At 42.0% G+C, this 24027-nt stretch overlaps 1 long non-coding RNA gene across 2 annotated transcripts in view; it reads right to left on the reverse strand.

Annotated features, from left to right (window-relative positions):
* LOC135561887 (uncharacterized) overlaps positions 1-16230 on the reverse strand; it is a 33222-nt gene extending 16992 nt beyond the window's left edge. For both annotated transcript variants that reach the window (XR_010459742.1, XR_010459741.1), the window contains exon 1: positions 15812-16230. This is a non-coding gene — a long non-coding RNA (uncharacterized LOC135561887). The remainder of the gene's footprint in view (positions 1-15811) is intronic.
* Between the last annotated feature and the right edge of the window lie 7797 nt (positions 16231-24027).

Here is a 24027-nt window from a genome sequence, read left to right on the forward strand (position 1 = left end):
AACCTAGAGCTGGCCGCCCGGCCAAACTGAGCAATCGGGGAGAAGGGCCTTGATCAGAGAGGTGAAAAAGAACCCGATGGTCACTATGACAGAGATCCAGAGTTCCTCTGTGGAGATGGGAGAGCCTTCCAGAAGGACAACCATCTCTGCAGCACTCCACCAACATGGCCTTTATGGTAGAGTGACCAGACTGAAGCCACTCCTCAGTAAAAGGCACATGACAGCCCACTTTGAGTTTGCCAAAAGGCACCTAAAGGACTCTCAGACCATGAGAAGCAATATTCTTTCCCGAGTCCCTTACGGACTCGGGAGAGGCAAAGGTTGAGAGTTGCACGTCCTCCGAAACACGACCCATCAAGCCGCTCTGCTTCTAGACACAATGCTCGCTTAACCCGAATGTCAGCCGCACCAATGTGTCGGAGGACACACCGTACACCTGTCGACCGTGTCAGCGTGCATTGCACCCGGCCCGTCACAGGAGTCGCAGGTGCGCGTGGCCAATTGTGAACCACCTCATGAGTCTCCCGGTCTCGACCGGCTGCGACACAGCCTGGGATTGCACCAGGATCTGTAGTGATGCAGCTAGCACTTCAATGCAGTGCCTTAGACTTCTGCTCCACTTGGGAGGCCCCAAGATTGAACTCTTTGGCCTGAATACCAAGAGTCATGTCTGGAGGAAACATGGCACCATTCCTATGGTGAAGCAAGGTGGTGGCTGCGTCATGCTGTGGGGATGTTTTTCAGTGGCAGGGACTGGGAGACTAGTCAGGATCGAGGTTCACCTTCAGGACAATGACCCAAAACACACAGCCAAAACAATGCTGGAGTGGCTTCGGGACAGGTCTCTGAATGTCCTTGAGTGACCCAGCCAGAGCCCGGACTTGAACCCAATCGAACATCTCTGGAGAGACCTGAAAATAGCTGTGCAGCGACGCTCCCCATCCAACCTGACAGAGCTTGAGAGGATCTGACAGAGCTTGAGAAGAATGGGAGAAACTCATTTGTGCCAAGCATGTAGCGTAATACCCAATTAGGCTCAAGGCTGTAATCGCTACCAAAGATGCTTCAAGAAAGTACTGAGTAAAGGGTCTGAAAACTTATGTAAATGTGATATTTCAGTTTTTATTTTTTATACATTTGTTACAATTAAAAAAAAATAGGTTTTGCTTTTTCATCATCTGGTATTGTATGTAGATTGATGACGGGGGGGGGGAAACAATTTTATCCATTTTAGAATAAGGCTGTAACGTATCAAAATGTGAAAATAGTCAAAGGGTCTGAATAATATCCGTATGCATCTTATGTGTGGGACACAAAGATGAGGTAGTCATTCCAAAAATCATGTTAAGTTAGGGAAGTTGCGAATTTTCGCAGCTTTTTGTTAAAAATCGCGCAACATTTCAGCGCCCTGCTATTCATGCCAGGAATATAGTATATGCATATGATTAGTATGTGTGGATAGAAAACACCCAGACGTTTCTAAAACTGGTTAAATCACGGCTGTGACTATAACAGAACGTGCGTTTCATCGAAAAGTGCAGGAAAATCTGATCACTGAAAATGGAAAAAAATTTCCATGCGCCACTTCCAGGAATTGTTATAGGTGAACCGGATTAAATGAGGTCGAGGTTGCAGTACCTACAGCTTCCACACGATGTCTAGAGTCTTGTCATTTGCTTCGGCTTTGATTCTTGGTCAAACCGACACAAGGGAACCGACTCCCTCCGGTCTCCGACCGGATGTTTTGGTTGAGATTTCTCCGGACATTTTTTCTAGACGGACACCTATAGAATTTACATCGCCTCCTGATGAATTTTATCGCTTATTAACGTGTACTAATACCTAAAGTTGCATTACAAAAGTATTCGAAGTGTTTTGTGAAAGTTTATCGTCGACTTTTTTAATTAAAAAAAATGACGTTACGTTCTAAAACGCAATTTTTTTTCCGTTGTTCACACAGTATTCATAGATCGATATCTAGGCTATATATGGACCGATTTAATCGAAAAAAGACCCAAAATGATGTTTATGGGACATCTAGGAGTGCCAAGAAAGAAGCTCGTCAAAGGTAATGAATGTTTTATATTTTATTTCTGCGTTTTGAGTAGCCCCCGGCTATCGCAAAATCTGTCGTTAGGTGACGTTGCTGTATTCTGGGGGATACATGCTATCAGATAATAGCTTCTCATGCTTTTGCCGAAAAGCATTTTACAAATCTGACTTGGTGGATAGATTCACAACGAGTGTAGCTTTAATTCAGTACATTGTATGTCCATTTTAATGAAAGTTTGAGTTTTATCAACCACTTTAGGTGGCGCTCTTGAACATTTCCGCTGTTTGATGTTCCTACCACGGGACCACGGCCCTAATTAAACATGACTATTGCACACAGATTGAGTCCATGCAACTTATTATGTGACTTTTTCAGCAAATGTTTGCTCCTGAACTTATTTAGGCTTGCCAGAACAATGGGGTTGAATACTTATTGACTCAAGACATTTCCAGTAGCGTTGCGTGGGTAATATCAATGAGGAAGCCAAGCCAAACCAGTAAAAAAGCCATATTACAACCTATGTTGTGATATTTGCATTGTTTACTCTATAACCCTTTCATTTAGATACCCCTGTGACATACATTAATAAAGCAATGACAGCAAAAAGACAACAGTCACAAAGTGATGGAATAAATCAACTACATATTATTTGTTTCCTCAAAAAACCAAAGAGCAACATCTGTCGGATGAAGTCCACAAAGCAAATATCGCATGTAACAAACTGTTATATGACCTACAGCATGGCCAAGTTAATGTTCTCGACAATTTACTAAACAACGACATATTTAGAACTTACCTAAAGTCAGCACAAAGACAGCAGGAGCACTGCCTCCGCTAATTCCAGCACCATTTAAACTCATAAAATCGACAAGGCTATATTGTATATGCTTAGTTTAATACACTGAACGCAAACTTAAATATACCAAAAACGATTTATTATAATTTCTGCCTCTGTGGGTGTGTGCATGCATGCGTATGTGCGCGTGTAAGTAAAAACAACAAGTTGACTCAACCCAGTGCTATCCTCCTCTCTTTCCTGATGGTTAAACCGTCTATGGCTCTGTCATACAGTATGCTTTTAGCTTTTGTTGTCATAGGCTACCTAGCTAAAGTGTTTGCTAGCCTAACTTCCTCGCATGGGCAACAATGAACCAGCTAAGTTAGCTAGCTTACGTGAGCCTACTAAGCTACATTTAGGCTACATATTGAAATTCAATCATATCAGGCCAGTTGCAGAATATATGAATGAACTGTATGCTTTGAGCAGAATCAACATCATAATCATTGGCCTGTAACAGAGAATTAAGTAAAAATCACAAATCCAAATCCCCATCTCCATCCATGGCTTAAGAAAGGGCTTATTTTTGCAAGCTAGCTACTGCAGGACATCAACACAGGCAGACCAAAAACAGACACTTTTTTTTCTGACAATGAAGATGTTTTGCTTAGGATGTGATTTGATTGGTGTGACGCCATATTGAAACTGGCCTCCCTTGGGGGCGTTTTGCTTCGCCAGGAGAACCCACAGTTGAGCTCAGCTCAATGTTGATTGGCAAATGATTTCGTTTTTTTTTTTAACAAGAAGGGCCAAATTTTTGCTGGCATCAATCAATAAAATGCAACATGTCATACTATTTTCTTCCAGATAGCATCTGATACACGGGATACACATACTGAGACAGGAAGGCACCCTTCCCCTCACTTGGATGATTTCTCGGGTGAGATTCAGACGCTTGTGAATAGACATAAAATGATGAAAACACAGAGAGACTAAATAAACATTATTTTATCATTTCAATGTTTTTATTGGTCAAATATGTTGGGAAGCCTGGCTTCCCTTGGCATCCATGAATACACGCCACTGGACATTTCAACTTCTCATTTTTATTAACTTGTATTTTTTAAATATTTTTTAAACATAATTCCACTTTGACGTTATGGGGTGTGTTAAGTAGGACAGTGGCACAAAATCGAATCAATTTCAAAAATCAGGCTGTGACACGAAAAAAATAATTGTCAAAATTGCTCAGGCTCAGTAAATTTGGTTGGGGATCGTCTAAGGACAGCGATATTGAAACATTGCCTCTGATTATTTTAAGCAGATTTAAGTCACTGAGACGTCTACAACACGTAACACCTCTTGGAAAGCTATCCCAGGGTTAGTTTTCAGAAGACTGAGGTGGGTTGTCCTCTAACCTTTTACCTGGGCTTTCCACCTATCATATTTATTTTCATCCTAACAAACTCCCCAGTCCCTGCCAGTGACCTAAAATCCAGTCAGTTGGTCCCATACACATCCTCATACCCATCCTCTTCTCTGCTGGATGTCTCTACAATACTGTTCTGCATTTAAACACTTCTTTACCCCCCAGGATCTCTCTCTCTCCTCTCCAAATTAAATCTGGCTATAAAACGGGATTCTGTAATTTCATTAATTTTTCTGTTTAACTCCTCCATGTTCGTTCCCCGTGCTGCCGCCCCCCCCCCCTCCCCCCAGGGAGGGGAGCAGTAGAGACAATGGGGTGGCTGAGTGTCGCCCCTCGCCTGGGGGCAGGACTCAAAATCCATTAGGAAACCCAAAAGGTACCACCGTGAAACAAAAAGCCTCTGGTCTACCGTTGATTGGCAAACAAAGTAGGCCTTCGCAGGCACTTAGGAATTCAATTGCGTTTTACCCATCACCTACATTATCCTGGTGGACTAACGGCTTCGTATTAAACCCACAACAGCCTATTCAGGTGCTAATTGAGATGAAGCCCGGGTTTGTCAAGGCAATTATAAGCAATAGCTTAAAATGGCTAGTGATGGTCTTTGAGGAAAGAGAAACTGTAGGGGGTTATTTCATTTTTAAAAAGGCATGACACTGGTAATAACAGATAAAAATGATCACTGTATCACAAAGGCAAAGGATGATATGATTGTTGTTTTTTCTCTTTCTAATATCGCCCTCTGTTCTCCTTTGAGTCACGGTTTCAGAAAGAGGACATTTGAGGAGTTAATTTGAAAGGCATTAGGTTGACGTTACATCAGATTGTAATTAACACTACGTACAAATGAGAGCGTGATCGGGATTTGGGTACCCATGACATGTAGAGTGTCTATCAACGTTTACATTCCTTAAGTGCTTTACATTACTGTTGAAAAGAGAGGATGATTGAGCGAAGTTAATTCAACTCCTTCTGCTGTAACGTATTCCTACTGTCTATGCAAATAGCAAGGAAATAGCATGGTATTCCACAGAGTAGATTAGCTATAATAAAAAAAAACCTGCTAGTGAGTAGAGTACCCTAGCAATGCAATAAACCAATAGGGAGTAGCGTAGCTATGAAATAAACCTAATAGGGTATAGAGTAGCTATGAAATAAACATAATAGTGCCCAGAGTTTTTCCTGATCAGGTCACTCTTGTTCCTCAAGGCCTCACATTGGTTATAGAGACAGAAGAACAAGTCCAATCACGCATGTTAAAAGTGGGGGACTGAGGGAATATGAAGGGATGGGAGGGAGGTATGGAGAGACGAGGACCAAGGATGACACCCCATATGAAATAGTGCAAAGCCTGTCACAATGCCACTAAGAGGTGAGTCAGCACAGCTGCCACCCGTGTTTTGTTTAGGATTAGATTTTTTTCTCTACTTCTTCTTTCTCTATGTGTATTTTCACCTCATGATACGATTCTCTCCCTGAAACGTATAAATAACACTCCCACCTGGACCTCATTCACCACCCAAAGGCATTTATCTCAGAGTCTTCACACACATTTGCATCAGAATTACGTCTGGAGAAACTGATGTTAAACTCTCAAACCACTGATTCGTCGGATCACTTAAGCCCAGAGCTTATCTGGGTTATTATAATTTTTTGAAGGATTTATAAAATCATATTTCGGAGAACGTTGAACCGCTGTATGGCAGTGCAGACCATTCCCAGGGTGTTATTTTCCAATACACACACCCTTGTTTACCTATTTGGTGGCTTGGCATTGTGGAATGTAGCACGTATCTGCCTGCAAATCCGCTTTGGCTCCAGTGCACACAGGATACTGAGATATTTCCATAAATTGCCTCACCTCACCTAAAACCTGAGTGAAAAAGTTTTTTTAAATAAAAAGTTTATCAATAATCCCACAATAATTTGGATGATGACTGAACACAAAACTGCTGTCTACTTGGGAGATCTTTCAGGATTTTGTCAATTATTTATTTCTAGGGACACATTCATAAATGATCAAATATGGGCACCAGGCCATTGTTCGACAAAAATGGTATTCTAAGATGAAAATACTTACGAGTTATCTTAAACATATGAGTTTGCTTAACACTTATACATGATCTTATCTATAGAAAAGTTATCTTGTATTATTTCTAGACAATATTATAACCACACAGTAACAATTGATATTTAGAAGGTAGTGAGTACATTCCTCACAGCGGGGCACCAATTACGTAGCGTTAATCGGTAAAGGATGCCTTATAATAATAATACAGAATAATTCCATTTATATAGGAACAGAAAGCACCAGCGACACATTAACATAAGATGGCAGGTGTAATCCATGCAGTGAGGAAGGAGAGCTATCTGCCAGACTAGTTATAGGTTTACTGTCATCACATTTAAAAACTTTAAAAACTTGGAGCAGATAAGCATGATGCCACCGTATAGGTGGTTTAACTTCGGATTCAAGGTGTCTGGGATGTACTTTGCATGAAGAGAGAAAGGTGCAAGTGCAACAACATACCTGACACTTACAGGCAAGTGGTTTCCTGATTTTCTTGGTCGAGAAATTATAGATATGCTATGTGTTCACTGAGTGGATTGGTAATGTTACGGAAGCATTGAGAAACTGGATTGATGAGTGTTCTCATTGTAAAAGATGGTCTATTGTATGCAGTTCAAGTCCACCATTTGAACTAGAATTCAATGTATCAAAAACTCTCCACACTTTTGCTGAATGGTGTCTTTTCATGAAGCACACAATCCTTAATGGCTATCATATTACATGTGTTTTTTCTTTCCCCCTTTTGTTCGACTTCTAGTGTCAATTTCACTTTACCATGGATAGCCCATTTGTCTTTTCAGTGTGAGCAATTTAAAAGCACAGGCTTTTATGCAAAACACACTAAAACCAAGCATTTTCCTCCAAATTGGACATTTTTACGGTTATAATCTTAGCACTCTGAAGGCTCAGGGAGAGTTGCCCTGGAGGGCCCCAGACTCTTATCTTTTGTGCTCCTATGTAACGTCCGGATGACAAGTTTCTTTAATATGCATGAAGAGGAGAGCAGCAATTTGGCAGTACCATAGGAATTATCCAACATACGCAAATGAAAATGTCAGTACTCTGGCAACCTTTGTCTGTTGTTATTTTAGCTTCCATGGCTACATGGTACAGGACTCAACATACAGCCTCTGCAACCAAATCATTTGGAAGTAGTGTCTCTTTTTGTCCTGGGTGACAATATACTATACATCTTATTGACCTAATATCTCTTTGTGGATGAACCGGAGACTGCTGCCAAGTATAATATTGCTGTTTATTGTTGTCAGGTATTCTCAAATCAAATCAAAGTTTATTGGTCGCATACCCCGTTTAGCAGATGTTATAGCAGGTGCAGTGCAATGCTAACAGGTCCTTGTGTTACTAGATTATATTATAACAACAAATTAGTGTTGGAATGAAATGAAAAAATGGTAGTTGTCGTCAGCCTGTACACATAGTTGTGTACAGGCTGACTGTATCTCATGATAATTAACACCATGCTCACTTATTCCAACTGAGTAAAGGGTAGTTACATATCTAGGTATAAGGGAAATTTACATGTTACCCAGTAAAGAGTTTGGGAGGGTTTGCCTTCCAGTTGTATTCTTCTCTGTCAGTCATTAAAAGAGATGCCAATATGTCATAATAAAGACATGCTGGGCTGGGTGATGGCGTTTTGCTGTAAGTCAATCAGCGCTGAATAGGCTGGATGGAGCCTTCTTTTTCACCAGAGCTAGCTATCTAACTTAAATGGCATTACAGGGGAGCTGCCCATGCAGTTATGCTGCTCTGCCTCCTCCACCGAGCCACCAGCCACCAGAGAGCTCAATCTCTGTCCCCCATCCTCCCTTTCCCCCACCTCCCTCTCTCCTCTCCCATACAATTAAAACTGCATCAGGCACAGGGGATGGATTAGATGCACGATCCATGGCTCTACATATCTGGAGTGTGAAGCTGTCACGGAGTAGTTGGAGGGAGAAAGAGGGAGAGAGAGACAGGAGCTTCTGGGCATGGGAGGCAGGTGGGGTGGGACCTCCCTGGCATCGGAACTCTCAGAGACACCCACGGTGCTCCATCTCCACCCCTATCCTCCTGCTCCCACGACGGACTCCTCCCTTCCTTTGCCATCTAACGAATCACTCACTCACTGTTTCTTTTTTATTTACAATTCCTCTCCCTGGTCTCATCCCTCACCTGTCCGGTGTGTCGAGTAGCCTTTCATCCTCCCTCCTTCCTTCCTTCCCTCCCTTCATCCACTCCCTCACCCTCCCTCCCACTCTTCCCCCGACTGCCACGACATCCATGGCTTTGACTTCGCCTGCCACCCGCACATTCACACCCAATCCATCTTACACACAGGCTCTTCTCTCCTGGCCACGGTTACCTAAGGCAGGGCTACATCCTGCAAGATAAAGTATTATTGGATCCTGTAGGGTTCATTTAGATTGAATATATACCGTATCAGGACTCCTGGTGTTACTGTATCAAGTGGTCTTGCCACACTATGAGCAATAAGAAAAATACAAAAAATTACAAAACAATTCACTCAATGCATCAGCAACAGGAAATAGAAAATGGTGGGTGACAGAGAGCTTTGAGGAAAGACATAGCGTGAATGCCCCATTCACAGGGTGAGGAGAGTGTTCAACATTTTCAAGATATTCACGTTGAAAACCCATTGGTAGCACACAGTGATACAATTTACAAATAGTGGAGACACCTACTATTTGCAACATACAATTACAACAAACATTAAAACACCTTTCAGTAATTTTGCACAGTAGCACAAGGTACCACATTCAGTCCAATGTATCAAACAATATAGACTTCAAGGATTTCAACTGAATCCACTTAATTAACGCAATTGCTCGCTATACCCAATTAGCGATATCTGTATACAACGCTTACCTGCATTCCTAAATAATGAATATTAGCCATTTTCTTCCCATGCACACCACTTATCACTTTCACAGTGACCAGAAAACCTGGTCATCCTACTGATCTCCACACAGCGAGGCTTTTCACACAGCTCGCCTGATCAATGGATTCTCACCTCATTGACTGCATGCCTTCCTTCCCACCTGTCACCTTCTGTTACCTCTGATGAGGTAGAAACCCCACCACTACTCTCCGCTCGCGTTGAAACTCTGTCTGCCCCTAATGGCACCCTATTCCCTACAGTGTGCTGTATATAGGGCACACGTTTTGATGTGAGCCCTATGGCCCTGGTCACAAGTAGTGCACTACACAGGGAAGCCCGGTGCCATTTGGGATGCACACTTTGTCCTCAGGTCTGTCCTCAGGTCTCGCCGTAGTCACATTCATCAAGTGGACCTGTCCAAGTTGCTGTCAGAGCACAGGTTTGATATAGCAAGCTCTGGTTATATAGCAACTCTTACTGAAACTATATGGTTATTATTATTACTGAATGATTAGGATGGAAATTCATGTTCATTGAAACTATGTTGCGTATTCCAAATAAACATTCAGAAATAACATTTAAATTAATTGATTTGAAAAACATTTAAATGTAAGATGTAAGTGCTTATTTGCATTTACCGAGAACCCCCCCCCCCCCCCCCGCCCCGCAGAAAATACCTAGGGCTTAATATTCTGCCCGGGTGTGAGAATATCCAACACATGCAGAGAAGCCCCCTGCCACGGGTTCCATGATTATGTATCAAAATGGTGCCACCATGGCTTTTCCTACCAGTGTGTGAATGAGTGTGCATGTGTGTGGTAATGGACGGAAGCTGCGGCCTAGCTGTCGCTCTCTCCTCCCCTCCATCCCGGGCTGGTCCTCCTGCTCATTAGACTGGCTCTGCAGAGAGAGAGACCGAGACAGAGAGAGAGAGACCGAGACCGAGACAGAGAGAGAGAGAGAGAGAGAGAGAGAGGAGAGAGAGAGAGAGAGAGAGAGAGAGAGAGAGAGAGAGACGAAGGTGTCTCAGGTTCTAAAGCCCGCGCTTTGACATTCACGCTGCGCTTCGAGTCGATCAGGTCCCAGCTCTGATAAATTTGCATCTCTTTGAATGTGACGCTTGAAAAAAAAAGAGAAAAGGAAGAGAAAAAAGAGGATGGGGGGGTGGAAGGGTGGAGGAGGGAGGGTGAAGGATAGATGGGAGGGGGGTAGGAAAAAGGGCCCAGGCACTAGATTAAATTTTGCCGTCTAGAAAATGAGAAAAAAGAGCCTCTATCTCCTGCAGTCTACTGGGAAGATCTTTATTCTGATTCTTGTTAGAATTGTTTATCACTGTGACAGAGCAGGCCGAGGTTGAGATAAAGGCAGTGCTCCATCACAGGCTTGACAGTCGTAGGACATGCGCTGGAATGAAAGGAGCCAGGGAAATATTATTAATAGATGCTGACTTGATTTGCCTCGATTGCACGTCAAGACGAGGGGGCCAGGGCTTGATTGCAGCCTATGAAGTTCCGTCCAAAACGGAAGCTATTTTTCATTAAGTGATAGAAGTCTCCTCTCTTTTTTTGCTCTTCCCTCTTGCGTTGCTTTCCAAGGAGCTGATAACTTATGCGGTTTATTCTAAGCATGCTGATTTGTGTCAGGGAGAGAGAGCGGGTGGAAGGGAGAGCGAGAAAGGGTGATAGGGAAGGATTGACGCTGGGTGAAAGAAGTGGAGGGAGGGGAAAAATGGAACTTATCTCGCCTTTCACAAAATAAACCGCCGTGCTGGTTTAATGCTAGTTTTGGCAGAAGTGAGGAGGACCCAGCTCAGCATACATGATGTGTCTATCATAGCCATCTACAACCATGCACGGCGTCGGCAAACTGAACACATAGCACCATTGTCCTCAATGCAAAACATCCCCAGCCTCCACGGACAACAGCTGGGAAAAAAAGTATTGAAAATGTACACGAGAAGGTTCAAGAAGGCATGGCTTGAAATGCATGGCACAGGTTGCGTTAAGAGTGTTGCATTACTAATGGCTGTACAGGAATAGGGATTTACACACCGCCCTCCTTCACGCCCCCATACTGTACAGGCAGATGCACCAGCCAGCCGATGTCTAGGCATCACAGTTGTGTGTGAAGAATTAAACGAGGCTATAGCTTTAGAGAACACAAATAAATAAAAAATATACAGAGGGGAAAAGGTACCTAATCAGAGAAACATGATGCAGAGACTTGTACACAGTGACTTAGAGGAAATCGGGATAGCAGATAGATATGCATGCTTATTCACTCTCTCCTTCCTGTGTGTGTCAGTGGGTGAGATGATGATCAGGATGCAGAACAGAACAGTGTGAAGTTATTACGACGATACAAAAATACTGAAGAATACTCTAAGTAGTGTAAGCAGGTAGGCGGCTACACAATTAGAATCAGATTTTACCTGGGAGAGGAAGGAGAGGAGACAATGGAGGTTTGGATCTGACTGAGGGGGAGCAGTGGGACATCTGTCTGCAAGGTCCCTGGTCTGACTGGGCTGTGCTGAGGTAAACACACCTGTCGTGTGTGTGTGTGTGTGTGTGTGTGTGTGTGTGTGTGTGTGTGTGTGTGTGTGTGTGTGTGTGTGTGTGTGTGTGTGTGTGTGTGTGTGTGTGTGTGTGTGTGTGTGTGTGTGTGTGTGTGTGTGTGTGTGAGTGAGTGAGGAGGGGAGGGTGGAGACAGATGGAGGAAGCCTTAAGCGGGGTGAGTGTCTCCCAGTTTTAAAAACACTAAGCTTTTGAACGATCATTACAACCACCTGCCATGCTTTTTTGCTTTCTCTGGTCTCATTCTGTCTTGTTTCTTTTTTTTCTCTACTTGTTCGTTTTTTCGTCTACTGTACAACACCCCGTCTCTTTGTGTAATTAGTTCACTGGAGTAATTTATGCATATCTTCAGCAGACGCTGTTTGTCATTTCTGTGAAAATCATAAAATATTGTGTTCTGAGGATCTTACGGATTTAATGATTTGCATTTCCAAGTACTAGCTACAGTATAAAATGTGACTTTCATTACCACAAGCAGTTTTAGAGTATCATTAGTATCAAGTTTTAAAAACATGACACAGTAAAATGTACTTATTCTTTACTGTATGGTACATACATGGATAGTTAAGTTCTGTGCTCCACATAAAAAAAAAACCCACAAGTGTAGGCTTTATACATTTGACTATTTGTCTGTACAAGTCCATGTCTTTTTTTCAGTTGAAAATGTGGCTTTGCCAACTTTCACACATAAACATGTTAATAGACGAGAGACACAGAGACACAGAGACACAGAGACACAGAGACACAGTGACACAGTGAAACCACTCTTCCAGAATTTCAACTCGCACAAAAATGTATTTCGTTGTAAAAACAAAATCAACATTCATAGCTACACGGATAAATAGTTCTGTGAGCAACAGATTTGTTGCTCTTGGTCTCTGCTGGTCGTGATTAGGGATGTTTGATAAACAGCAAACCATGAGACAGATGATGATTACGGATGTCGTCAAATTAATTTACTGTGAATTTTACCTCCAAATTCTTACATAGGAGTGTAAGTCGGTGGAAACATATTTTTGCAACTGGTTGTTATATTTTTTATTCATTACAAATGACCTATGTAGAATATAGTTACACTGATTATTTCATTCTCACTGTTTGTGTAAGTACATTGCATTTAGATTAATTGAATAAATCTGCACAGTTTAAAAATGCATGACATGTGTCCATGTAAAGGGTATGTACAGTATAATGAGGAAGAAAGGTTTAATAGACACATATTAGTCATTTATTTGTCTGTAAGAGAGAGCGAGCGAGAGCTGCCAATGTCTATTTCAATCTGAACTAAAGCTGTAACTGAAATGCGCCTGTTCAGTTAACCCGGGTTAACTGTTTCAAATCAGCTGTTACATTTGGCATATAGAGACAAATCTTTGAGTGCTATTCAAGTGTCTTCATGTAAGTGACTTCTTGTCCTTAATAAGTTCTTGAGTTATGTGAGAATACTATTAATTACGCCATTTAATACGCTACCACACCCGCACTCCAAAGAGCTTGACTTATTTCCTTTTGATTTTTCCTTCCAGTGAAGTAGGTGACTGGTTACACTTACAGGAACAATGATTGAATATTCATCAAATGTCTCGTTGGATTTTTAGGGAGATCATTTTATAACGCAACTCATATCCCTTAAAATATGTTTTCCTAAATTGGCATTGACACATCCGCATATTTAGGTTTTTATGAAATACGCGATTGCTTTCTCCATTAGCTGTGACAGTGTGTGCATGCGGGCGGTTTGTAACAAAGAGGCTCTCACGCAGTGGCTAAGCCAATGTAGAGAAAATAAATGATTGGCTTTACTGATAAATAAAAGGCTTTTGGTGTGCCCCTGGTATTCAATGCAAGGAGGACATACTGAAAAAGTATTAGCTGAATATGATCACTTATTTCACCTTGCAAAACACAGCTATGGGTTGCTATACAGAACACAAACCAACAAATGTATCATATCATTTGATCATAGCGCCCAATATTTCCGGAATATGTCACGCACACCATCTGTTAATACCTCAAACACTTTTAAACACTCAACTTTTAGTGGGTGTCGTTTAGAAAGAGATCAACAAACAACAGCAACAAAAAAAAAGGAGAGTTGAGTAAAAACACAACTGAGAGATATTGTGTAAGGTACACATGTCACTAAGAGGTACGCTGGTTTAGGCGACGACAACGTGAGAATGTTTGCTGCGTGTTGTCTGAGCGGCCACGGTTCTCAGGGTGTCTGTCCTTCGTAGACAGACAGACATATAGAGAGAGGCGGGCGAGAGCTCCCCAAGCCTTACAAGCCCCAGCAGAATCTAACTGTAGTAGAATTACATACTTTCTCCCTGCAAAACAGAAGAGTGATGGAAGCAGGCTAGCTCCATTCTTCCACCATGCTCAGTTTCTATCACATGGCTATTAGGAGAATCTTCCAAAAAAGGAGCTCCATTTCAGTTTGAAAATGGCTAAATTGTGTGAAAACTGTTTGTGGTATGTCGTTATTGACTACTGGTGTTTATTATATAGTATAGTCTATTCCCCTCTATGATCAGAACTAGTGTTTGTCTATAATTCTATCAGTGTGATTTGGTCATCTATATATGCCAGTTAGCAACCACTTTAAATTGGTTGAAGAAATTATAATTTAATCTGAACTGCTTCAGGAAAAACACTTGTATTTGGTTCAAAACATACATGTATAATGATGTTTTAGACCATTTTGTGTATTTGTATGTTTGTAGAAATTATGCCACAAACGCCTGCACACACAAACACTAACTTAAACATCCTCAGCCCTCCAGGCCATCGATGGTAGCTTGTATCTGGTTGTCTGACAATAGGAATTGGGACTTTCCCCACAAAATGACAAGCAGATAAAGGTGTTGATGAAAGGTCAACATTTCCTATAAATGTATTGCCTTTTCACATATACACATCATTTCTGGACATAACTCATAGGCCAAAAGCCTTTTTCCACAAATGCTGTGATGTGAAAAAAAAGCCTTTATAGCGCAGGCCGTAAAGTACGTCTAAGGTAGCAAAACAGGTCTCACACACATCTACATCATTTTGCTAAAGCTTCATGTTAAATAATGTTGTTTCAGATGCGTAGCATGGTTCAAATGTATGGCTCTGTAGCATATAGTATTACTGTAGAGAGTGTAAAACAAGGACAAAAACCACACGCAGGCATGCTTGAGAAAGTAACACGGCTGGATATTCAAATGTTGGTAGGTTTTGCAAAGCTGCATGTTCTCAAATGCAGTCGTTGAAATTGCATTAGAAATGGTCTTTGCTGATGTGTGTTCAAATTTGGCACAAGAGACAGAAATCAAGCAGACGAAACAGGAAATAACAAAAATGGGATTCTGTAATTCTAGCGAGAATTTAGTAGTGGGTGTGGATGGGTCTTTGAGCCAAAATGTGGCCATACAGAGAGGGGGATTGTCACTTACTTTTGAAAAGCTCTAAAAGCTTGAAAATAATAATCTCTGTCTGTGTACACACACACACACACACACACACACACACACACACACACACACACACACATAAAGATGGCTTCCTGCTCTAATAACAGGTGACAAAAGGTCAGCGTTTCGGAAACACGGTGCAAACTTCAACTGTTACCCAAACCTCCGCCTCCAGGACCACAAATGTCACCCCTCTTTCTTAACACCAATTAGTGTTGGTGTGAAAATGATCCTGAGACACAGCACAGATAAACCCCTAGCAGGTTTTCTGTTTTCTTTACTGTAAAGGACTTGGGGCTACAACCACACGCACATCTTTTGTGCCGGAGAGACGAAAGGCGACCATATGCGGTTTGACTGTTTGTCGCAGGGCCCGAGAAAAGAAAAAAAACACTTGCTTGTTTTTCAAGTTGTTATCTCTTCACACTACCCAGCTGCCTTCGCTGTGACGACTCTTGTCTCCTCGCATGACACAAACACCTGCTGGCCCTCTCTCCAAAAAAGGCAATTCTCAGACTAGATAACCTCTACTCGTGTTTGTACTCACATGCTTCTGGGCTCAGGGAGAACGGAGACACCGAAGACACCGTGGACGTGGTTAAGATGCTACCTCTCGTCTCCACTCTTGCTCTCCTTGCTTGACTTGTTTACTCCCAATTTTTTATTTTTTACATTTTTTTATTTTATTTCCCTCATTCTCTCTCTTTTTCTCTGTTCTATTTTTCTGAGACGATGTCTTTGATCCTGGCCATCAGAAGTGTTTTGAAAAGCTTCCCTTTTGTTCCCTTCAGATCCGTCATCTTTACACGTTGGGATGCAGCAGCGGCAGCTTCTTAAGATGAGAAAGTAGACCATCCAGTACTGTCACATTTCCCACCCGTGCCTTTGTGTGTGTCTGCCAGGGCCCACAAACACAGAGGAACTCACAGTACGTGTACAATGGGCTTGAGGTCATGGACAGCACAGTGCTTGGAGCACAGCGAAGAGCTGCTGGCGGATGCAGGAGGGTGCTGTTTGAATGAATGCTTGCGAGCCTGCTGCTGCCTACCACCGCTCAGTCACACTGCTCTATCAAATATCAAATCATAACACACAGAAATATGAGCCTTAGGTCATTAATATGGTCAAATCTGGAAACTATCATTTCGAAAACAAAATGTTTATTCTTTCAGTGAAATACCGAATTGTTCCATATTTTATCTAACAGGTGGCATCCTTAAGTCTAAATATTGCTGTTACCTTGCACAACCTTCAATGTTATGTCATAATTATGTACAATTCTGGCAAATTAATTACGGTTTTGTTGGGAAGAAATGGTCTTCACTCAGTTTGCAACGAGCCAGGCAGCCCAAAATGTTGCATATACCCTGACTCTGCTTGCACAGAACGCAAGATAAGTGACACAATTTCCCTAGTTAAAAGAAATGCATGTTAGCAGGCAATATTAACTAAATATGCAGGTTTAAAAATATATACTTGTGTATTGATTTTTAGAAAGACATTGATGTTTATGGTTAGGTTCACATTGATGCAACGACAGTGCTTTTTTCGCGAATGCGCTTGTTAAATCATCACCCATTTGGCGAAGTAGGCTGTGATTCGATGATAAATTAACAGGCACTGCATCGATTATATGCAACGCAGGACAAGCTAGATAACTACACATGGTTGATGATATTAGTTTAACTAGTGATTGTTAAGATTGGATGTTTTTTTTATGTGACGGGCTTGGTGCCTGCTAGCTACTTGCCGTGGCTCCTTGCTGCATTCGCGTAACAGGTAGTCAGCCTACCACGCAGTCTCCTCGTGGAGTGCAATGTAATCGGCCATAATCGGTGTCCAAAAATGCAAATGACCGATTGTTACGGCACCTCAGTACCTCCAGGCTCTGATCAGGCCCTACACCCAAACAAGGGCACTGCGTTCATCCACCTCTGGCCTGCTCGCCTCCCTACCACTGAGGAAGTACAGTTCCCGCGCAGCCCAGTCAAAACTGTTCGCTGCTCTGGCCCCCCAATGGTGGAACAAACTTCCTCACGACGCCAGGACAGCGGAGTCAATCACCACCTTCCGGAGACACCTGAAACCCCACCTCTTTCAGGAATACCTAGGATAGGATAAAGTAATCCTTCTCACCCCCCTTAAAAGATTTAGATGCACTATTGTAAAGTGGCTGTTCCACTGGATGTCTTAAGGTAACGCACCAATTTGTAAGTCGCTCTGGATAAGAGCGTCTGCTAAATGACTTAAATGTAAATGTACAATAGCCCATTGCTTTACAATAGACGTTTCCAGACGTTATCTTGACAGCGAAGGCGAAAAAGTCCCTTTTGTCTCTTGGTGAGTATTGCTGTCAGAAGGGCTACGCACTTTGTGTGTATGACTGAATGGGGTTCCTGTGAATCCATGAAGGCCCTTGCTATTCCACAAGGTGGTGGTTTGGTTTCATGTACATCTCATCCTCGTGTGATTGGTGTGAAGAGCGAGTAAGACATCTTCACCAGTTCTTGAACCTACTAATGTGGCACTATTACCACCCTTAGACACTTCAACCCCGAGGCCCATTGGCCCTCAGGCCTAACTGTTCACCACCAACCTTAGCTAGGTGCTTCCTCCATCTTCGACAAAGACATGTCCTTGGAGAGACACAACGAGAGAGCAGAGAGCCAAGCAGAAAGGTGGTGAGTGGTGTGAAGGTGACACTCACAAGACAGGGAAAATGTGCGAAAGGACATGACAAGATGTATCTCCTATAGTAACTCACTGCCTGCCTATACTCACAATGTGAACACCAAGCACAACATTGGTCCTCGCTTCGTTTTGCTATTCAATCTTAACGTTTTAACCCCACAATCTATTTGTTAAAGGTAGGCTATGAATCTTCCAAATGTTGTGATTTTGCAACGTGTTATAGGCTCAACATTGTCCACTTACACACAACGGTAGCCTATATTTGAGTAGATACTCACACAATTCAGGGACTGTTATCATTCCAAAACTAGACAACAAAATATTAGATGAGGTCAGATTCAGCGAAATCCCACGGCCAGAATCCAATCTCACCTATCATCATTAGACGTTCTAATCTGATGTCCATCACATAAGACTCATTGTGTTCATAATGGGATAAAAGCACCTAGGATTGGATATTTGGATATTTGATGGTATTATGGTCAGATTGGACATTGCCGCTGATCGGACTGGAGTGGGACACTGACCAGTGGGAGGATTTTGACATCCCGTGAACCTTTGTGGACGGTGATAAGGAGGAGGATGACGATGAGGAGACTGGAGATTTATAATGCTTAAATGTGATTATGTGTCACTGCCCTGTTTCTCTGTGACACAGGAGAGGGAAACATTGGAGTTTATATCTGAGGCATTTCAATTGAATGACCTTTCAATGACCCATAGGCCGAAAGACAGTGTGCTACGTACAGGAGAATGGGTTACGGTGCATGTGCTTCATGGGTACAATTCTACTTCGATGTGGCGGGAAGAAGATCGAAGCTTGTCTAATTAATTCCTCTTTTAATTCCCTTTCTTATAACATGTTTAATTCCTGAATTACTGGTAGCAAAGGGACAACATGGAGATCCATAAAAAAAACAAATGTTACATGATTGTTTTAATGGAACTTAATACATTAACACTGGCCATAGAAACATCCGGATGCATCAGAGACAAACTTCAGGCAAATCACTTAACGTTCTCATGTCAGTGCCTCTGTTTGTCCACAAGAGGAGCTCTACTCAATGAATGTTCTCTCTGCCTGCACACAGACTCTATACACACATGAACATGACTCCAGCCCTTCCATAACAGCCAGTTGTGAACTCCTTAGCGTAGTGGCAATGTATTGTTTATACTATATATAGTATATAATATTATTATATTGTGTGATATGTACATTTATGTGTAAGGAGTCAAACTGTGGTGTTTATTACTTAAGCATAAAATATGTACATTAAAGTCAGTGCGATATTGATTGTTGTAGTATGGCAGGTGAAGGTATAAATTACAGGGAGGTTATAATTGCATGCTTAATACATAGTATGATTACACTATATTTCCTTGTCTGGTCAGTAAGTGGTTACCTATTAGGAATCAATGAATATTTTCCATTATTTTATGCTCAATTAAATCTCACCACTGTGTCACAAAAAATTATACAGACATTTAGTAACAAGTCTATTAAAACAGTACGTCATCGTCTGATATACTATTTTGACTTTTTCCGAGCGCATGTATTTTTAAATATATTTTCTACCCACAGCAATAGAGGCATTGATCGGGATTGGTTGATCTCTGTCTCCTGTGGTAGACCTGAGAGCAGGCTGGGTGATCAGACAGGACAGGGTGATCAGAGGTTAGTTACTGGATACAGGGATCAATACCCCATTGAGTAACAATTACTGCTGGATGCATACGTAATGAAGGTTACATTTAAATGGCAGAGAGAGAGGAGCTATTTTACGGACTTTCTCATTTCACTCATTAGACGTATTGTCTACCACCACCACCCTCCCTCTCTTTTTCTCCTCTCCTCATCCATCCCCCTCTCTTTGCTAATCACCACCCTCCACAAATGTGGAGGCATGAATAAAAACAATCCCAATGTTGGCATAAACACAAGAATGTATTCATTCAAGCATTAAATTACAGTTGAAATAAAACACTCCTTGTCAGAAAGAAGAAGAAGAAGAGAAAGAAGAAGAAAAAGAAGAAGAAGAAGAAGAGGAAGCGAGGTTCTTGTTGTTTTCCCTTGACTCCTACTGACAAAAGAGGGCAGTATGATGACATTGATAAAGTGGACAAACTTTTACTCTGTCGCTCTCACGTCAGTCATCATTTTTGTATTTATGCACATGCGTGTGTGTGGCCATGTGGTTGTTTCATGTGCATATGTGTGTGTATTCATCCCCATAAATGCATTTGAGTGTGTGTGTGTGTGTGTGTGTGCGTGTGTGTGTGCGTCCGTGCATTCGTGTGTGTGTGTGTGTGTGTGTGTGTGTGTGTGTGTGTGTGTGTTCACGCGTGCATAATTTGACTGCCAGTCTCAGCAACACACACACACATTAAGGACCCCCAACAGAATTATGAAAACCCTTTGGTATATGGGTGGTGGGGGTTTTTCACAGCAGACTTACAGCACAGAGAACTGATGCCTAGAACACATTTCCCCCTTATTTTAAATCTGCTTCCAATCAAAAAATGTTAAGTGTATGTTTTAGTGTGGAAAATTGCAGGACTTCTCCCTTTAGGTGCTCAATTAAATGCTTTTCAGCCTGCCCTTTACCTCCAACTATATAAAATACACGTTTTCCCCTCATGTCTTGCCAACAGGTGCAAAGGCCTTGTCTAGACTCCAGACTACAAAACTTCTATGCAGCTATAACGCTACATAGATAAATATATATATATATATATATATATATATATATATATATATATATATATATATTTTACAGTACTTGAGGACACGTGTTAAGTTAACAAACAACTGATCACAGCATATGTCGAGTAATACAAATTCTTGACAGATTTGTCACAATATCAACCAACACCCTGGTTTTGATTTCAACAGATACGGTATTGTAGGAGCGAAAGCCCCACAGTAAAGCCGTGTTGCTAATGATAGTTTACTCAAACAATCAGAGCAGAACACACATTGGCCCACCTCTCATCAAGAGAAATGCCAGTCCTAAATATGATGGCATGGCTTTGTGCAAGCTGAAACAGGCTGCCAGCACACAAAGCCAAGTGGGCCTGGGTGGTGCCAAGCATTCTTCAGATTTCATTAGGTAATAGCTCATTCACAAATGGTGTGATTATCATGCCCAGGACAGGACTGCTGCAACGATTAAGGAGTCACACACACGTGCGAGCACACACACACACGCATGCACTTACGCACGCACACACCAATACACACATGTATGAACACACACCCATGCATAAACAAAAACACACAAAAAACACAAAACACACACACACATACAGTCCCACCCGGCGTAGCGATGCTTTTTTCCTGCAGGTTACGTTTCTAATTTGGCTAAAACCTCCCGTGGGCCTCAGGGGGCCTCGACTGTCTTCTTCACCCTCTGATGAGCACTCCGCTGGAGGGCCACACTGCTCTCTTCCCCCCTTTTCCCTTTATCTCCATTGGACGTGTGGCCCAAACAGCTGGGCTCGCCTTTCTTTTTTTTGGGGGGGGGGGTGTATGTGTGTGTTGAAGGCATCCCAATTTGTTTGTGAGCTTTAAAGCTGTGTACTGAATGTGGTATCTGTTACTGCTCTAAATACCCTAAAAGAGGGTAGAGAATCAGTCAATTGTACTTCATTTAAGGAATTTCCAGCCCTTGAAAATCCAATGTATCCAAATGCATTAACATTTGTTGCCCTTTATTTCATTTTTCTGTACTTTTTGTTGTTGTACCTCCTCGAATTCCACTACATTCACCAACATATCAAGATAATGATATCTTCATACGACTTAACGATGTCCCATATGTCATTCCACTAGTCCATTCAAACATCAACATGATCTCTGTTATTATTTCACACATGCCCTGGACTGACCCTTGGAGGAAATGTACACACTCTCATTCCTTCACTAGAGGGATTTAATATACTCTCTTTAAGTCCACACCAAGCCTGTCATCTTCATAACCACAATTTAATCTGAGTGCTAATACCAAGGGGAGACTCCAGCACACATTTCCACGGCCAAACTACATGTTTCATATGTTTTAAAGCCATTTGACCCGGGATCTGGTCAGAATTTAAATAGGTGGTTAGCAGTTAATTTCCCATCACATTTGAAGTGGGGGGAGGGGGGGTTTAAATAAAGATGATTTGACCAGGAATTCGTTTTACCGTCTTAAATGGTATTCAGTGCAGGAGCCCTTTAGGTCTCTGGAGGGAGCCCGCAGTAATACATCATATTGCTCTCAAAATAGCTATTAACCACAGAGCGAGAGAGAGAGAGAGAGAGAGAGAGAGAGAGAGAGAGAGAGAGAGAGAGAGAGAGAGAGAGAGGGGTGTGGGGGGGAATTAAGCAATATTCACAAAGTCGTTCTTATACAATAACTCACCATTAACCCTAGCACTAAAAGGCTCCTCTTCTCCCAGTTATGTGTGTCTTTAATTGAATCTCAAATTCCCTCAGCGAACGAACACACCGACTGACTGGGGGAAGAAAGAAAGAGAGAACAAATGTCAACCGGATGCAAGGGATTAGAGAGCGGGGGAGTAGCTAACTTTACCCCCTCTCCATCCCACTGTCCCTTCCTCTACAGCTGTTCTATTCTGTCCACATGTTAGTGTCTATAGCTTCATATTAGGCAGAGGGGATTGCAGATATGTGGCGTAATCCCTCGTAAAGTTAAGAGCATTCGATACTGATTCACAAACTATATGTACACGGTCTATCTTCAATTAAGAGGCTTGCCAGATAAGCATGGTAATCAGAACAGTGTAGGAACATTGGATATGTGGAGCTAATCTGTAGTTACAAAGTGGGTTGAAGTCAGGGAAAGAATGAAGATTATGATTTAAGACATAACCATGGTATCCACTGCTGGTACTACTTCACATGGAGACCGTACAACAGGGGGTTACCGGCATAGACGTATCGGCTACATATGCAAGACAAACATGTTCATTTGAAGTGCTTGATTTGTACATGACATTTGTCTAAACTGTAAACTTTTGATTGAAATCATATCCCCATCTATAAATTAACAAATGTATGCAAATGAGGTTTTAATTCATTGCTAAAATGTATTTTGATTAAATACTCAAAACGTCATGATTCTAATCTTAACAAACTTTTTAATTAATTTTTCCAGTTAAACCTCATCAACACTTTCAATGGAGACTAATTGGAATCTAGCCTCTCTCTATAATTTAAAATGGGAAAATCAAAAATCAACCATTGTTATCACATTTGTAATGAAACCAGTGAGAGATAGAGCAGTGATAAATTAGCAGGGTCCTAATTTTCACATGCAAGTAAAATAATGGTGCTAATTGGCAGATATTCTAATATTGATTAAATTAGGGCGCACAACACTCATTTCATTAAGGCACTGTGATACCATAATTCTGATCATCCTCTCTATATATCTACCCGCATTCTTTGGGATTAACAATTAAATACGCTTTGTGCAAGTTCCTAAACTAATGCCGGCAGAAATGGCAAATACAAACCATGGCTGCATTTTTTTCCCACAGTGGAGTCAGGAAGCCTGCTCTACTCTTCTCTCTGTCACAGGCGCAAACAGTATTTACCGAAGGACGTGTTTGTGTGGAGATAATGATGTATTCATTCTTCCTATGAAACGGTGTGAGGAACTCAACGTGCATTGTGCTCAATTATGTGGAGAGGGAGATCTGATAATGAAAGCTAACGTGAAGTGCCTGCGTGGAGCTGTGTGTGTGTGTGTGTGTGTGTGTGTGTGTGTGTGTGTGTGTGTGTGTGTGTGTGTGCGCCTGTGTGTGTGCGTGTGGTGGGATTTGTGCTTGCGTGCGTGCGTGTGTGTGTGTCCGTAAGAGTGTGTTTCTCCTCTTTCATCAGACCCAGGGAGGGAGAAAGAGAAGCCATCTTGGAGTTTCACAGACTGACGTTTCAAAGCTTCCCAAACTTTCAGCCTCTCCTGCTCGCCAGCCGTCCACTTAAGAATATAAGGAGGCTTACGGGGGATAATAACCTGAGAGGTGCTTGAGGTGCGATAACCAATTACACATGATCACTTTTGA

This window comes from Oncorhynchus nerka, linkage group LG18, assembly GCF_034236695.1.
Source record: "Oncorhynchus nerka isolate Pitt River linkage group LG18, Oner_Uvic_2.0, whole genome shotgun sequence".
Lineage (NCBI taxonomy): Eukaryota > Metazoa > Chordata > Actinopteri > Salmoniformes > Salmonidae > Oncorhynchus > Oncorhynchus nerka.